We start from the raw sequence: 16729 nt of genomic DNA, 5'->3' as shown, positions 1-16729 counted from the left end.
GATGCAGCAGGGAGGTTCGTGTGTCAGGGAGCTGAGTTCTACCAGCACTGGAAACTATCAGTGTCTTAGCAGTGTCCATGTCCTACTGTCCAGGTTTTTCAGTCTTTCATTTCCCCCAGATCTATACATATATATATATTATTATTATTATTATTATTATTTTTGCTGGGAGAGCTTCTCAAATAAAGGTCTGGCAATACTTAGTCTCTGCCCTGTCATCCTCCCCCTTCCCAAAAGCATATGCTTTAGCCAGAAAAATGGTTGAGTATAAAATGAGTAGAGGAGAAATAAGGGCTCTGCCTCTGCTTCTATCTGCTCAAGTGGTTACTTGTTCAGCAAGAACAAACTCTTTTTGTCCTTCTTGTATCATGCATCTCAGGTCAGGAAGATGAGAATCCTGTTACCCTTAGAAGCAGGGTCTCCTGCAGCCTTACCAGCTTTCAGAATCCTCTTTCCATCTCTTAAATCACACCGAGTGACTTAAACAGAGCCGTGTTTGTTGGCCTCCTTCCTTATCTTACACATACAGAGTTCTGTAACTCCTTTCAAAAGGACTTCTGAGGTTTTCTCCAGCACTTTGGGTATCAAGTTATCCATTAACACCGTCTCTGCTGTCTGAGGTCTAAGTGCCCAATGGTAATACTTAGCACCAGTTCTCCAGCCTTTCTTGCTAACCAGGATGTTTATTTTCCGTAAGAGCCTTACGAGTTTAAGCTCCTCACTGGATTTTGCATTTGCCTAGTGAATGTAAATTCCCTCCCCCTGGCACCTGGTAGCCTCTAACAAGGTAAGCCCTTGTTACAGGGTATCTGGTTCCCAAGAAAAGACGAAATCTCATCTCCCTGAGACCTCTTTGGCTTTCACCCTGTGCTGGCCCCAGGAACCCGTCAATGTGGGTGTCTTTTGCAGTGCCTTGGGGGTGCTCAGTTTGAAGAAATCATCGGTACCGTTTAGCTCAGTCTGTGGGAGCCAGCTGGTCATGATTTGTGCCAAGTGGCTTTTTAGTAACATTTACTGCTCTTGGCATGGTTTTTATGAGGACTTATCAATAACAGGGATTAGCCCTGATTTGAGCACTCGGAGACCAGACACTAGTACAGGCACACCAGTGCACACCAGGAACCAGCTCCTTGTGCACCCGAAGCCTTTCCCCATTTGGAAGCGCAGCGTGCTCTGCCACTGAAAGCTGCTGCTGCCTGCGGCTGTGCTCGGGCTTCGACCACAGCAGCCAGCATCCACCGGCAGGTGTGTTACACCTTCAGAGTGGATAATGCAGCCTCTAAGGCTTCTGCTCCTCAGTTTGCACAGGAACAGCAGATGCTCCTGGTTCGATCCCCCATGCAGATGCCAAGAGCTGGAAAGGGGCTCTGTTGCTGTTGTACTTTGTATATGCTGTGCTGGCAAGAGCACTTTTTGTTAGCATGACTGCATCTACGCTACGGCTTTTGCTGGCACGGATACGCTGTACTGAAACACATGCCTCTACCCCAGCCAACATTCCTGCTGCAGCCAGCATTTCCAGTGCAAGCCTCACTGGAGAGCTGGGCAGGCTGGGGTTGTACGCGGCCCGCAGCGTCTGTCTGCTCTAGGGTGAATTGTCTGCCCTGGGGCATCGTGTTCCAGCAGTGCCTCGCCTGCAATGCCTACCCAGGCCTGGAAACGTTTCCCATTTTTCAGTCTAAAGAAGCTGTCTCAGAGTGATGGTAGATTTACACTCAGTACATGGTTACCTTTCCTGTGATTTCTGCCTCACCAGGAATTTTTCTTGGGCCTCAAAGAGCGTGGAAAGTGTGGAGCATAGCTGTTTTTAAAGCGAAACCACTCCAAAATACCCATCTTCAGCCAAACAATAGAGGTTTGGCACCATCCCTCGCAGTCTAGCCAGCTTTCAGCTCCCTCTGAGCATGCTCACCAGAAGTCACGCTGAGACAGCCACTGTCACATACAGCTAGGGAAAATGAAGTGCAGGGAGAAGCTCTGCCTCTCACCTCCCACTGATTCCCCCACAGTAAATCATTCTGGAAAATTAATTAAGGTTCTTTGTATCTTCAGTTCTATATTTGGCAATAACTCTTTACGCTTACACGTTTTATAAGTGCCAAAGGGAAGAAAAATGCTATTAATTGTTACAATTTATGTTGCAGAAAAGCTTTCTTCCCAGGGGGAAAAAAAAAAAAGGAAAGAAAAAGGAAAGGAGGAGAGGAGAGGAGAGGAGAGGAGAGGAGAGGAGAGGAGAGGAGAGGAGAGGAGAGGAGAGGAGAGGAGAGGAGAGGAGAGGAGAGGAGAGGAGAGGAGAGGAGAGGAGAGGAGAGGAGAGGAGAGGAGAGGAGAGGAGAGGAGAGGAGAGGAGAGGAGAGGAGAGGAGAGGAGAGGAGAGGAGAGGAGAGGAGAGGAGAGGAGAGGAGAGGAGAGGAGAGGAGAGGAGAGGAGAGGAGAGGAGAGGAGAGGAGAGGAGAGGAGAGGAGAGGAGAGGAGAGGAGAGGAGAGGAGAGGAGAGGAGAGGAGAGGAGAGGAGAGGAGAGGAGAGAGGAGAGGAGAGGAGAGGAGAGGAGAGGAGAGGAGAGGAGAGGAGAGGAGAGGAGAGGAGAGGAGAGGAGAGGAGAGGAGAGGAGAGGAGAGGAGAGGAGAGGAGAGGAGAGGAGAGAGAGAGGAGAGGAGAGGAGAGGAGAGGAGAGGAGAGGAGAGGAGAGGAGAGGAGAGAGAGGAGAGGAGAGGAGAGGAGAGGAGAGGAGAGGAGAGGAGAGGAGAGGAGAGGAGAGGAGAGGAGAGGAGAGGAAAGGAAAGGAAAGGAAAGGAAAGGAAAGGAAAGGAAAGGAAAGGAAAGGAAAGGAAAGGAAAGGAAAGGAAAGGAAAGGAAAGGAAAGGAAAGGAAAGGAAAGGAAAGGAAAGGAAAGGAAAGGAAAGGAAAGGAAAGGAAGGAAAGGAAAGGAAAGGAAAGGAAAGGACACTTACCTGAGCTTAATCAGGCTGTATCCTAGGGCTTGCCTTAACAGAAAGCATTCCTGAGATAAAGCAAATGTCATAACAAGATGAAATGTGATGAAATGTGTGGTTCAGTGCTGGTCATGGATGGTCAGTGTGAACAAGACCAGATATGTTGAGTTCAAGGACACCCGTCTGAGGGGTACCCACCTCAGAGGACAAGGACTAAGAGCAAGATCACTCCAAGAGCACACCCCTGGTACGGACTGTACCAGACTGGGGAGTACACATCTTCAAAGGTCTCTAGCTGGCCCATGCATGCTGGCCAGACCAGGCCTCGATTTAGGCATTCCCCACGTGAGGAGAGTAATTTTGGTGGCCAGGAACAGGTGCAGGGGAGCAGTGGGAGCAGCTCTGGGGGCGCAGGCTGAGCTCTGAGTTATGCCTGTTGCTGCCTGAGGGCTAGCACAGAGACGCCAGCAGGCAAATTGTTGTACAGGCTCCTGGGAGAACCCCGTGTTGAGCAGGAAACCGAAGTGCTAAATGGCCGGGGAGAACGGAGGGGATCCATCCATTTAACACTCAGGATGTAAGGCAATAACCGACTTCAGACAGTTTTGCTTCACATCCCCAGGAGTCTGACAGTTTGTCTTATTGTATTGCCCCTCAGTCCCTGCCCAGGGACAGTGTGCATGCCAAAGTTCACCTGCTCCTGGCTGGGATCTCGCCTCCTCCGCAGAACCTGGAGCTGTGGGCTGCTGCACGGGGAGCACGGCCTCCAGCAGCCTCTGCTGCGCTGCCAGACAGACCTGAAGCCATGAAGGGAGCTGCTGCTGCTGCAGTGTCCAGCTTGCAGCTGGCTGCCTCCCAGGGAGGAATTTACAGCCCTTAACTAAGCAAACCTTGAACGGTAAGAGGCAGAAACCCGAGCTGGCCAAAAGGAAATGCTGAGGGGAAGTGCATAAAGTAACCTCAGCCCTGCTCCTTGGGGCCTGCATGTCCTCCCACAGCTCCATGACTGGGCAGGGGGTGCTCGCCCCTCTCAGCCACGTTGCTTACGTTGCTCCTCATGGGTGAAGAGATGTGTATGTTTTTTTCCTTTTAGCTTTATGTAATAAAGCATTGCCTGACTCAGCAGCAGAGACATCTGCTGTGTTCTTCTACCCTGTGCATACAGATAATATTAACGGCTCAGGCTCAGCTTTCCCTCTATCAGAACAGCACCTTGCTTTTTCCCCATGCCAACCCTGAATTTCACAGGTATTTTGTCTGCACCTACTGCACACATCCTGACCTTGTCCTGCCTTGCCTTGTCCTGCCCTCCACCAGCTGCCAGGACCCTGGGTCCTCCTAACCCAGAGACCCCCGGAGCTCACTCAGCTGCCATTAGGACCTTGGCCCTCCCTGCTGCCCAGGAAAAATGGGTCTTACTCACCATTATCCCAACAGGTTTCATGATTTCTTTCATTGCACTGGGCAATGAAGGGCAGGGTTTGGGTAGCCATGGCTGCAAGGGAGGTGGCCAGGAGCTGGTGCCAGCTGTTTTCCCAGCCAGTTTGCCCAGAGCCTCAGGCATTCAGGTTAAGGAAAGGGGCAGGAGATAGGAGAGGAGGCACAGGGGAGGCAGATAGCTGAGAGGAGGCAGAGGACACACATGGGGAGACGTTGCTGGGACACAGCTGGAGATGCAGTCTTGGGAGGAGCACCATGTGCCAGAGGAGGTACCTCTGCGGGACCATGGCCATGGGTCACCGTGCAAAGAAATCAGTGTCCTGTGCTGCCTGCTGCCTCGCCAGAGGAGCTGGGAGGGACTGTGTGCGAGGGGTGGTGGAAACAAGGGGAGCTGAGTCTAGGGAGGGGGTGGAACGTTGCTTGGCTTAAGTTGAGTCTGGGGAATGGGAAGGAAAGGTTCCCTAAGTGTTCAACTGTCTTCTTTTTCATCAAAATAAGTGATTAAAATTTTATGTTAACTTGCAAAAAATATATATATATGAACTAAAATTTTCCAAGTCAAGATCATTTTGCCAGTGACACTCTTTGAAAGCTGCTTTTTTCATTAAACAGTAGTTTACAACTAGTCCCATCAGTCTATTTGGGACTCCAAAGTCCTTTGATGAGAGACCATGGTCTGAAAATAACACTGCTCTTTTATAAAGATATACTTCAAAAACAGCTACAAGTCCCTTATATGCCTCAGTTCCTGCAAAAATCCCTTTACCACTGTTGCCTAGTTCTGTTCTCTGCAGATCTTTCAGTTTCTATGACCATAAACGCTCCTCCTGAAAAGTACAGTTCATTTTCTCTGATAGCACATACTGCCTCATTCTCAACGTCTTGATGCACATTGCCTGGAATAAGCAAAACAAGGTTTCATATCAGAGGTTCTCAAAATGCAGCTGACGTGCATGCTCACCCATACACTCCCAGACTTGCACAGTGACTAAAATAGTCGTTTTTTTCCTATTTGTTTTTTAAACAACTGGCCAGTCAGCTACCCTGCATTTGGATAGGCAAAAAAATAAATTGTCCCCATGGGACATCTTTGCTGGCACCTTAAAGCTTGTTCTCTTCCAGGGGTTCACTCCCCCCATGCCCTCAGAGCGGTGGAGGTACAGCCCACCTCACTGGACCATGAGATATTTTTTGTGTGCACAAAGACCAATATCTCCATGCACAGCCCTGCCTCACTTTATGTGGAATATGGGGAAACAGTTGTGCAAACCCGTTGTGCATGTGGAAACCATCACTCCGAGACCTTGGCTAGCTTCACTGGAACACGAAAAGGCCCACTGCATCTCTGAGGGCTATTTTCCTATAGAGTTTCAGTCTTTCCTTACCCCCACCCATTTTGACACCAGAACACTTCAAAACAATCTATTGCTTTTTTTTTTTTCCCTCCCTTCAAATGAAGGGAGAATATTTTCCCCGTCTGCAAGAGTAACTGAGCTCTGTTACACGCGCCTTTAAATTAAATTAATCCCAGGGAAGAAACCCAGTCTGGAAAACTTCAGCTCACATGCTGAAGGTTTCAGAGTGTAATTAGCATCTGAAAATAGAGCCACTAACCAGGAGTAGCTTGACTGTGATATTCCAGGTGTGTACCTCTGTGAAGAAATAGGGAAAGAATCACTCTGTTCCAGGCAGAATACAGATCATGGAATGCTAGAATGGCTTGGGTTGGAAGGGACCTTAAAGATCATTTATCTCCAAACCCCTGCCATAGGCAGGGATGTCACTCACTCCATCAGGTTGCCCAAAGCCCCATCCAGCCTGGCTTTGAACACCCCCAGGGATGGGGCATCCACAGCTGCTCTGGGCAACCTGTGCCAGGGCCTCCCCACCCCCTGAGTGAAGAATTTCCTCCTAATGCCTAGTCCAAATCTATCCTCTTCTAGTTTAAGACCATTCCCCCTTCCCCTATCATTATCTACCATCGTTTTTATAAGACCCCTTGAAGCATTGAAAGGCCTCAATGAGGCTTTTTTTTTTAATTTGATTTTTTTTATTTTTTATTTTATTATATTTTATTTTAATTTGATTTTTTAATGAGGCATTATTTTTTTTTGCCTATCCAAATGCAGGGTAGCTGACTGGCTAGTTGTTTAAAAAAAAATAGATAAAAAACGACTATTTTAGTCACTGTGCAAGTCTGGGAGTGTATGGGTGAGCATGCACGTCAGCTGCATTTTGAGAACCTCGGATATGAAGCCTTCTCTTCTCCAGGCTGAAAATCCCCAGCTCTCTCAGCCTTTCTTCATAGGAAAGGTGCTCCAGCCCTCTGAGCATCTTTGTGGCCCTCCTTTGGACTCACTCTAACAGATCCACATCTTTCTTACGCTGGGGGCCCCATACCTGAACGCAGCACTCCAAGTGGAGCCTCATGAGGACAGAGCAGAGGGGCACAATCCCCTCCCTCCACTTGCTGCCCACCCCTCTGTGGATGCAGCCCAGGATGCAGTCGGCCTTCTGGGCTGCAGGTGCACACTGCTGGCTCATGTCGAGCCTTTCCTCCACCAGAACTCCCAAGTCCCTCTCTGCAGGGCTGCTCTCAAAGATTTCTTCTCCCAGTCTGTCGTCATGTCTGGGATTGCGCCGACCCAGGTGCCGCACCTTGCATTTGGACTTGTTGAACCTCACGCCATTCACATAGGTCCAGTTCTCCAGCCTGTCCAGGTCCCTTTGAATGGCATCTCTTCCTTCTTTGGTATCAACGCACCACTCTGCTTGGTGTTGTCTGCAAACTTGTTGAGGGTGCACTCAATCCCATCATCTATGTCACTGATGAAGATATTGAAAAGCACTGGTCCCCAGACAGACGCCTGAGGGACACTGCTCAACACAGGCCTCCACCTGGACATAGAGACATTGACCACCACTCTCTGGGTGCGGCCACCAAGCCAATTCCTTATCCACCGGATGGATAAGATGTGATTGGTCAGTCTTCCCTGGTTGACTGATGCAGTCACTCCATCACAGAAGGCCACCAGATTGGTCAGGCATGATTTGCCCTTGGTGAAGCTGTGCTGGCTGTCTTGTATCACCTCCTTGTCTTGCATGTGCCTTAACATTGGCTCCAGGAGGATCCTTTCCATGATCTTCCCAGGCACAGTGGTGAGACTCACCGGTCTGTAGTTGCCTGGGTCTTCTTTTCTACCCTTTTTAAAAATGGGAGTGATGTTTCCCTTTTTCCAGTCACCAGGGACTTCACCTGACTGACATGATTACTCAAATATGATGGAGAGTGGCTTGGTGACTACATCAGCCCATTCCCTCAGGACCCTGGGATGTCATCAGGCTCCATAGACTTGTAATTGTTAAGTTGCATCAGGAGGTCCTGAACTTGCTCTTCGCGTACAGTGGGAGGGACTCTGCTCTCTCAGCCCCACCTAGAAGTTTGGGAACTTGAGAAGTGTGAGAAGCCTGACCACTAGTGAAGACAGAGGAAAAGAAGTTGTTAAATACCTCTGCCTTCTCCACATCTGTCGTTACCAGTTCTCCGTCTTCATTTGTCAGAGGCGATACACTCTCCTTAGTCTTTTGCTGAAGGTGTACCTGTAGAACCCCTCTTGTTATTCTTTGCATCCCTCTCCAAGTTTAGTTCTGCCAGTGCCTTGGCTTTCCTGATCCCGTCCCTGCACATCTAGGCAGCATTTCTATACTCTTCTCAGAGCCATGGCCTTGTTTCCACTGTCTGTGCATTTCCTTCTTTTGCCTAAGTTTGACCAGCAGATCCTTGTTCAGCCATGCTGGTTTCCTACCTTCCCTGCTTTCTTTATTACCTGTGGTATAGAGAGCTCTTACACTACCTGTCTCAGTGGAGAAACAGGGGAAAAGTGGTCTCTGATGGAGATTACCACTTCTTATGGACCAGAGCCCGGAGAAGGTCTGTGCCTGCAATAGCCCCAGCAGTCCTTATTTGGTGGATTTAAGAACTTTTATGCCCTTTCATTTCTATCATTGACCCACCCTCATTCTTCAGCATACTTAGCATATCTGATGTAGAAAGTACTCTTTTTGCCTTTTACAGTTAGGAACTCTAAGAAAGGGATACTGAGATCAGAGACCTCAGAGATATTTTAGTTCCTAATTCAAAGGAGGGTCAAGTGCTTAAATGCATGTAAACGTTTGGGATTTACCCAGCCCGGACTTTTCTCCCAGCTGGGAAGGACACACTGCAGTATGGACGGACAGGCACATGGCATCCCACTGCTGAAGGTTTCTGCCTTTGTTGCTTTGGCCATGGCCCTGCACCAGCTTCTCAACCACCATAAAACCACCATAAAGCAATAGCTAGGAGCAAGTGCGTGGCCACACAACTTGCCTGTGCCAACCTCTTGCCTGACCTTGCCCTCACATTGCACGCAAAATTTGCCATTAGCCCCTCAAAGCTCCTCCTTTGTCCCTGTGAGCCCCAAGAACAGTGGAAAGAGCTGCCCTACAGAGAGGTATTTCTTCCTCCGTCAGACTTTTACTGAATTCCTGATGAATTCCTGAAGCTATCACAGTCAGCCCTAATGGCAGCAGATTTTCAGAGAATTAGTTCAGGTGTTTTGGAGCTGAGCCCTTCATAAATCTTCTTGAAACTCCATGAATTTATTGCTAATGTTGGTTCCTGAGAATCATACCTTCAGCCTCCAAAGCACAAAAATGTCTCTTTTGTTAGAGGATTTAACTACTGCTTAGATTCATTAGCAAAGGTAATTTTGGCCTAATTAGTCTTCTAATTTATATGTTATCCCTTGTAGAAATATGCCCTCAGAAATTAGTAAAATGGCTTATAATATATGCTAATCACCATAATCTAATACGTCTTTAATTATACATGTAATAGGGAAACTAATAGGCAGATGAAGGATATTCTGAAGGGCCAAAATATTTAAATCAGGAGAACAGAATACTATCAATTAAACGACTGAAAAAAAATATGTTTTCCGATATGTGGAAGAATATGAGTTTCCTAAAGCAGAAATATCAGATTGCTTAATTTCTATTAAAGCTCCTTATTGCAGCAAAACTGATTAATAAGTATAATGGTAATTGAGGTCTTGGTCTTACAATGCCTGCCTGGGCTGAAATGGAATATTTAATACTAGGGGCAAAATTTAGGAAAAGTTATTTACAGAATAGAAGGCAACGCATAAATAAAGTTGCAAATTATAACAGTGGTTTCCAAATGAAATTTTTGTACTTTCAATTTTTTCTCCTTGCAGGAATAACGTCCCTGTAGTTTGAAGTTTCCTTTGTGTTTGAAAAACTCTTTGGGCTGTTGGGTCTTGTAGCAACTTTTCAGTGTATTTTTTTCCCATCCCATGGATTTAATTAGCAATGGCAGAAAAAAAATAGCAATTTCCTGGGCATTTACTATTTCTGTACTTGAAAAGTACACTTTGTATGAAGTACTGTCAAGTTCTATCCATGCTTTAAAGGTTGCAGTGTAATGTGACTTTGCACGCATAGCAAGAGAGAGAAAAGGAATAGGTATTCTGTAGTGATGTCAGAAGGGGGTCATTTGAGAAGATCTTATTACAAAAAGAGACATAGATTAATAAAAAATGAAGATATCCATGGTTTCTGGCATAAATATTTGAAAAGATAAGCATTTTCTGAATTGCGTGCTTCCTGATTAGAGAATTCAGATGAAGATTTGGAATTTGTCTGGATGAAGACCAGGTTTTTGTTTAATAGTGGTTTTTATAATGCATTTTTGTTTAGTTTACTTTTCCCGTTATTAGACTATAGTTGACCGAAAAAAAAAACACATGTTTTTGCACTGTAAGCACTCCAGTCCAATCAGTACCTTACCGAGCTCTTGAACTCAGTGCTGAGTCTGGAAACACCACAAGGCCACGGGGGGAAGCTGATGCATGCGCGCTGCTCTCCCAGCCAGATATTTGCCAGAGCTTGTCTAGCAGTCCTGCCTCTGCTAGCCTTACTTTGTGCCTGGCCCTGCAACTTCATCCATAGAAGATTTTCTATTAAAAACAAAACAAAACAAACAAAAAAATCACAACAACAAACACCACCACAGTTACACAGATTTGCACCAGTTTTTAAGCATTTGGTGTCCAGCTTCGCTGGTTCCAAGGGTAAGTTATGTATCTTAATCAAGTACATGGAGAGCATCCACACTAGATTTTGGGGTATTTTAAGAAACTTAAATTATCTGTTAATTGTGCAAGTGCATAGTGAAATCCAGGATGTCAGAAAGCTGTGTGGGGCTGTAGCTCTTCAGCTCTAGCAGGCACGCTGCCTCCTGTCATGTAGCACAGAGGGAAAGCAGCTGTCCCCAGGGAAAAGCACATCATCACCCCTTGCTGCAGCCAGTGCTGGACCTGCTTGTGTTCCCATCCACAGCAGAATTTGGCCCAACAAGTTCCAGCATAGTTTTGCATGGGTTAAATCTGTTTTCTTCAGTACAAAAGCTTTCAAGAAGACTTGATCCCATTGTTAGGCAGGTTCTTTTTGAGCAAAAATACATTGGTATCTGACAGTATTCAGCATTTCAAATCAGAGTGCATTTAATTTATTAGAAAGATACTCCAACACCCCAAATTTCTCCTTTGTACCTTCAAGCTGAGATACTGCTGGACACAGTGCTGGCCACACCAGGGTTGGGAAGCTGACAGAACACATTAAAGAAGAATTACTTGGTTTTTAGCAAGCACAATATCAGATGCAAAGACTCTCACTTGAGCTGTCCTTTGGCATTTAAACAACAACAAAAAAATCATACCTGTTCAGTTTGTTTTTGTTTGTTTTCAATATGAAATCTTGTACTGAAGGCTTTTCTAGATTGTCCAAATTTTAGTTTCATTTGTACAATTTTTTTTCTGTCGGTTTATGTCAGCAGTGGGTTCAGCCTAATGAATATCATGCACTGACATCTCCTAATTTAGGCAACTTAAAATACCAGTGATTATATTTTTTAATGACTTGTGCATACATGGGGGAAGATTCCAGCCTTTCAGCAACTGGCAGCCAAGGTCCCAGCACACTGAGGACTGGGATGCCATGACATCTGCTAATCTTCTTAAGAGAACCAGCAGCACAGTGGGACATGCCTTAAAGCTTGTTCTTAATTTTTTAATATATTTTATTAAATAGGGAATTTGGGAATCAGAGCACATTCATACATGTGTTGCTTCCTCTGTCAATAGGACAAAACCAGGCCAGCTACACAGAATAAATTAAACATGAGCCAGTTGAAATATTAATTTAAAATAATACTCTATATAGACATAGATCTTTCATGATGACAAAATATTCAGAAGACTTTCTAATTGTCTGTGAATTTGGAATATTTGCTGAATAATTTGAACAAATAACTTTCCCATGAGGTATTACAAATTGTTTGTTTCAACTATCCACCAAGTCTTCTATTTTGGCTGGTAACTTAAGTCATCTGGTATTGATTACTGCTGTTGGAACACGAAATGGCAACAAATTTAAGCAAAAACAACCTGCCCATTTTGTAAGTGGTCACAATAATTAAATGATATTGTTACAATTGGGAAGCCTTCAGAATAACGGTAATTTTCTGAACATGTACAAACCATCAAAAAACATGAACGGCCCCCCTGGCCAAGCACAAAAGGGTGACTTTTTTTTTCAACAAGCAGAGTGTATGTTATTCAACGTGTTATTCTAAAACAAAGAGAGTCTTAAAAAATCTCAGTAGGTCAGTGGAAGTCCCCACAGACAAAGTGGGTCTTGAATCAGACCCCTACTGATAACACCCTAGAGCAGCACAGGAGCTTGCCAAGGTGCTGGGAGATGCTCTGCCCGCCTGCAAGCATGGTCAGAGATCAGCCCTTGTCCTCTCCTTCCCCATCAGACTCACTTAGGAAGCCACGCACATGCACAGTGCTGCAGACGTTGCCGCAAACGATCATCATGTGGTTCACCGCGCGATCCAAACGCTGCCACTGCTGATGACCCTTTCAAGAAAATACGTAGCGGATGTATTTAAACCTCTATATCCAAGGGGCTTTGTGCGGATGCAATCTGTCGGCAAATGAAGCCACAAACTAGAAGTGGCTTCCATTTCTAAAGCAAGCGTGTACTTTAAGGAAAAGTCAAACGGGAAAGGTTATCACCCATCCCTCGCGGGCTTCATTTGAACTTCATTTTAATTTTTTCCACAGATGTATCGCTGAGCGAGCCCAAATGTGGCCACACACCATAGATTATGAAAACACACGTACAAAAGATGCAGAGCAGTGAAGAATGATATGAACAAATCTGGATGACATTTAACATAACTGTTAATGGTCATATTGTTCTTGGGTTTTATTGAAAATTGCCAGGCGGGCTCTGGAAAATATGCGCTGTTGGGAATCTGTTCAGAGTTTTTATCAAAGCTTCTTTGCAATTAGTGGCAAATTATTGTTCATTCCTCTGGAATTCTTTGAAATAAGATCACCCTGATTTCAGCCTGATACTATTCACGGCCCCGCAACGCACAGCTCTATGGGAAATGAGTTTTAATAATAAACGTAATAGCAAGTATTAGCAAGCAGCAGTGATAAGAAGCTAGTGCCATTCATGGCATTTTCCCCTTCAAGGGACTTGACGAACCTTAATCTGCACGGCTCCCTGTGAGGTGAGCCCGTGAGCAGCTTATCTATCTCGGTAAACATGCCGATAGAAGCAGCTCATCCTTCGGTCCTGGGGCTGGTGAGTCACGGCACGATAAGCTCCAGCTCGGCGGCAGGAGGAGGCGATGGCCGGGCAGGCCTGCGGCGGGGCCTGGGCCCGCTTTGCCCTGCACTTACACGGGCTGGATGTGGGCACAGCAGTTCCTGGGCCTCCGCTGCTGCCTCGTGTGCCTGGGTACAAGTGGGGCAGGCTCAGCTGGTTGGAGCTGCTCTTCAGATGTGCTTCAGGCACTTCACAGCCCTGCGAGTTGATCTGTTTTTGTTTTGGATGGTGGGAAGACACATGTCAGAATTGCTTGCCTGAGGCCAGAGTGCTAGCACAGAGCCAGAAGTTCAGTGAGGCCATCAGCCCCATGCTCCCAAACGTCCCTCGGCTCCTGGGCTGCTTCTGTGTCATGCCTCTGAGTGAGGAAATCTCTCACTTCCAAGTGCCATTTCTCCCAGGTGGCCACCACAAGTCCCACCTATGGGGTCCATGGGCTGGCCAGTGAAGCCTGGACAAGGTACACAGGGCAAAGGTCCCCAGCGGAGATGTGAGGACCTCACCCTTGTTCCTTCCTTCCTGCATCCATTTCTATTTTATAGCAGCCCTCAAGCACCTTCTTCTGTAGGGGGCCTACAGAAAAGCTGGGGAGGGTCTCCTTGTCAGGGAATATAGTGATAGGACAAGGGGTAATGGTTTTAAACTAGAAGAGGGTAAATTTAGATTAGATATAAGGAGGACATTCTTCATTCAGAGGGTGGTGAGGCACTGACACAGGTTGCCCAGAGAAGCTGTGGATGCCCCATCCCTGGAGGTGTTCAGGGCCAGGCTGGATGAAGTCAGCCTGGTCGGGTGTGAGGTGTCCCTGCCCATAGCAGGGGATTTGGAACAGGATGGTCTTTAATGTTTCTTCCAACCGAAACCATTCTGTGATTCTATGATCAAGGACAGCAGGTACAGACATGGAGGAAGGAGTGCAGAGACACCTGGTTGGACTTTCTTCTTCAGGGGAGGTATCTACCCGTTTGCCATCCACTGTCTGTATCACTGGTCTTCACAAGGGGACACTCTGAAGTCACTGCAGTGTGTTAGTAAATGAGAATTAAATATTCCTCTGCTGGGGATCTGCACAAAGTCTTCATGCAGCAACATCTACATCATTCACAAGCGTACTGCTGGTGAGCCACCAGGGTACAGAAAAAAAATATATGTTATTATTACACAGGGCATTGAGAAAAAGATAACACTAAAAGTATTATGAGTAGCTGGTTTTGTTCAGTGCTACGAGGCATGAGGTAAAGAATATTAACCATGAGGGAAAGAGCTGGAGTGCTGTCAGTACTTTCATGGTTGTTTCTAACAGTATAATTGCTAGTAGCATGAACAATGGGAAAGCATTGTTAATTTAAGCTGCGAAATATTTTCAAGTAATTTATGCAGCAAAAAAAGCCCCTGATTTTTAAAACAGCCTGAGTAAAGGCATGTAGTGATTTTAAAGGCAAAGACATTACTAACAGTTCTTTTGAATTGATGGGATGTATACTGCTTCTTTTCTTCAAATAACAAAAAAAAATGTTACTAATTTGATTAATGATGAATCTTCAGAGATTAAAAATGCAGCATGGAAATCTTGATTAGCAATCATTGCTACCCAAAGTTAATGATTGTTAATGATTAATTAACAATTGCTGAAATGAGTTCCTGCAGCAATTGGATGAAATTATATAGGAAATTACTGTGCCATGGTACACTAGACAAATGATTCCCCTAGTGTATATTTATAGAAGTAAATTGCACAAAGAAAACAGCAGAACAATTATCGAAATGAATTACTCCTGGAACTTGGGATCTTGTTTACCTTTTATTTGGAGCTGTGAAATGGACAGTTAATACCCATGAAAAGCAGTATCATCAGTGGCAAAGCAGCATCTGGTAATGGATGTTCACCCAGACTACCAGCCTTACAGTAACATATGCTTGTCGTGCTCCCTCATAACCTTCTAGTTTTAAAGGAAAATGAACAGAATTGCAGGGACTTTGAATTTTTCAGTGATCAGTGATGTAATGATGGCTTTGTTCCTCTTTTAGGGCCTTACTCAACAGAGAAATGGTGCCAGGCACTATTATGGGCAGGTGTGTGACCACTGGTTTCAAGGAGGCAGTACAGATCTATTTGAATTCATCCCTCTGCAGGATCAGCTCTCAGTCATTTATTTTACTTACAGCAAAGTGACAATGGAAAATGCTTGATATTATGTTGAAAGGGAAATGGGAAGAATAAGAAGGAAAAATTATGCAATCATCAGAAAATTATTTGAAACGACAATAAATTTTTAATAGTCTAATAAAAAAGATAAGTGGAATACAAATCTACAAAGCTTGTCACATGGCTGCATTTTGTTTAATAAAAGATTTTTTTTAAAGTGAATGGATGATTCACATGGAAAAATATGTTCTAAATGTTCATCATCTGTGGGAGAGTATTGTTACAACATGCATAATGTGGTTTCAGAGAGAACAGTTTGGCTTTGTAATAAAGATGTGGGCTTTAGTGGTAAGAAAAGTCTACATTACTTTAAAAATTGGTCAATGTTCCACAAATAAAACTTTATTTAATGGAAAAAAATAGCACAGTTATTCCCAAACTGTTATTACGGCTTGGTCTTGTCATGCAGTGAAATCCACAGTTGGTTATCCATGCCACTGAACCATTTGATAGTCTCCTTGCAAGACACCATCCCATCCACATTATAACACTACAGTAACACAACCATGGTGTAATCATCTTTCCTTTCACAATAAATGAGGGTCATAACACTACAGTGGGGAAAAATGTTCATATCCTAAAATTTTCATTGCTCCTTCTGGGCTAGAAACCCCTTCCTTGTCTATTTCTGCTCTTGTGCTTGCTTCCCCTTCCTTCTTGCATTAATTTATTCACCATGGGAATCTACTGTCAAATGAGCTTCTTATCTAAGTTACCAGAGCCAAAAGCTTGTTTCATGTATGGAAAGGGAAGCCCAGGTTCATTGTTTCCTCCAAAACCAGTTCTGTCAGTGATTGCATCTGATGAGAACGGTTGGACCAGCATTTGTTCACCACAGGGTGCTCGTACATAGCACGTGGGGAAGGTACACATGTCCCTGGGCATATGTCAATGTAACGATGTGAGATAGCCCCGATGCCTCTGGAAGAGGCGATTTGCTGAAATAAATGGGTGGCAGAGATGCAAGCAGGATCCAGCTTGTCCACAGCTCAGAACAGAACATGTGTGGGTACTGAACTGAAGTACTTCAGTTCTTTTCTTTTTTTTTTTCTTTCTTTTTTTTTTTTATAAATTCTCAGAGAGAATTTTTAGAAAGATGGTTACCTGCTTATTTGTTTAAAACATTGCAAATGAAATGGTTTGCTGTAGTAAAAGTATAGCTATTGCTTGTACAGCATAATTTGGATCTATCTGAATTTCATTTCTAGCCATGCCAGTATCTGGAAACTGAGAACTTCTCAGCGTTTGCAATTTAATCTAGTTACAAGTACTTATACAAAATACAGGTATATTAGAAACAAATAGGTGAGCCAGAGAAAGAGAGAAAGAGAGAGAAGGGATGTATTAACACTGAAAAACAGCCATGACCTGATCCATTATTCCTGCATTTCTGGTTTGCCA

The sequence above is a fragment of the Anser anser genome, assembly GCF_964211835.1.
Source record: "Anser anser genome assembly, chromosome: 1".
NCBI lineage: Eukaryota > Metazoa > Chordata > Aves > Anseriformes > Anatidae > Anser > Anser anser.
Note: the sequence above shows the minus strand (reverse complement) of the source record.